This window comes from Dermacentor silvarum, chromosome 7, assembly GCF_013339745.2.
Source record: "Dermacentor silvarum isolate Dsil-2018 chromosome 7, BIME_Dsil_1.4, whole genome shotgun sequence".
NCBI lineage: Eukaryota > Metazoa > Arthropoda > Arachnida > Ixodida > Ixodidae > Dermacentor > Dermacentor silvarum.
This window is the reverse complement of record NC_051160.1, coordinates 108,389,425-108,391,054: the sequence shown is the minus strand read 5'-3', so window position 1 is coordinate 108,391,054 and position 1,630 is coordinate 108,389,425.

Below are 1,630 nucleotides of genomic sequence, written 5' to 3'. Positions count from 1 at the left end.
AACTTGATTTCCTCAACGAACCTTTCCCATGTAGTCATCGTGCTCTCGTTGTTATCGAACCAGAGAAGTGCGGTTCTGGTAAGAAAGAAAACGACGTTAGCAAGTCGCGCCGTAGAGTTCCAGCCATTGTGACCGCTTACCCTGTGATAATACTTTAGCCAGTCGTCGACATCCTCATCAGCTTTGCCGGAAAAGGTGCGTGGTTCTTTTTGAGGAATCCAGCAGATGACTTGCCTTAGCGCTCACTATCATCTTGCATGCTTGTGTCATGGCTGCCGCCAGCTGCTTGCGGTTCGTTCATGTCCGTGTCTTCAGGCGGTAGTCCGACCAAGCGCCGGCTTCGTCGGAGGGTGCGTTGAAGAACGTTGTCCAGAGGGATTACCCCGCACCTCCACCAAAGTTGTTGTGGATGAGATGGGTTTATTTATTTATTTATTATTTAACAATACTGCTGATCTCACACGAGATCATAGCAGGGAGGGCACATACATGAGTACGGTGTAAAAGATACATAAGACAGGTATGTAAAACACAACGCAATACAGTGTTACAATAATTATTCATCAAGTCAACTATAACAATATAACGGACGAAAGTACTTGGAACACAGTAAAAGTAAGTAAAACAAAACTAAGTCAGCAAAAAGAAAGGGAGCACAATTGTGACGCAAGTGCGAAATCAGAATACATAGAACGTAATACAGTTCAAAAATGTACATAATGAGGTGTAAGGTTAGTGATGAACAGCTATGCACGTATTATTTCCTCGACCAATGCTAGAAAGTTTCCCGAAGTCTGAGTGCTCGTGACTGAAGGGTCCAGTTGGTTCCACTCTCTGATTGCACGATTAAAATAAGAGTATTTAAAACAGTTTGAGTTGTACCTGCGTTCATTAAGGGTATGAGGATGTTTATGACGTGTAGGTCTTGTACGGGAGAAAGAGATAACTTTAGATGTGTCAATGTTTATTTCGCCATGAATTAATTGATACAAGAACTTCAGTCGGGCTAGTTTTGCTCGATTTTGTAAGGTTAGCATACCAGATTGCTTTAGTAAGCTAGTTGGTGAGTCAGTTAGCTTGTATTTATTAAAGATAAACCTTAAGGCCTTTCTCTGCACCCCCTCTAGTCTGTCAATAAGTTCGTTAGTGAAAGGAAACGAAACAACGTTAGCGTACTCAAGGATTGGTTGAACAATCATGCGATAAGCCAACAGCTTTGTGGCAGGTGGTGCCAGGCGAAGTCGTCTTCTCAGGAAGAAGAGTCGCTTTAGTGCAGTCGATGTAATGTTTTCAACATGCGTATTCCATCGAAGATCATGGGATAACGTTAAACCCAAGTACTTATGCTCTAAAACCCTAGTCAGAGGCGTGTTACTAATGGTGTAGGTGAAGTGCGATATTTTGTTTCTTTCTAGTTATTGTTAATGTTACCGATTTCTGTGCATTTAGTGTCATCTGCCACTCCTGACACCAAATGAAGACCGACTCTAGAGCATTATTTAGAACTTCATGATCGTTATTAGAATTAATTTCACGATACAAGATGCAATCATTCGCAAAAAGACGGATATTTACTTGACACCTAGCAGGCAAGTCATTTATGTAAATAAGAAATAAAACAGGTCCCAGG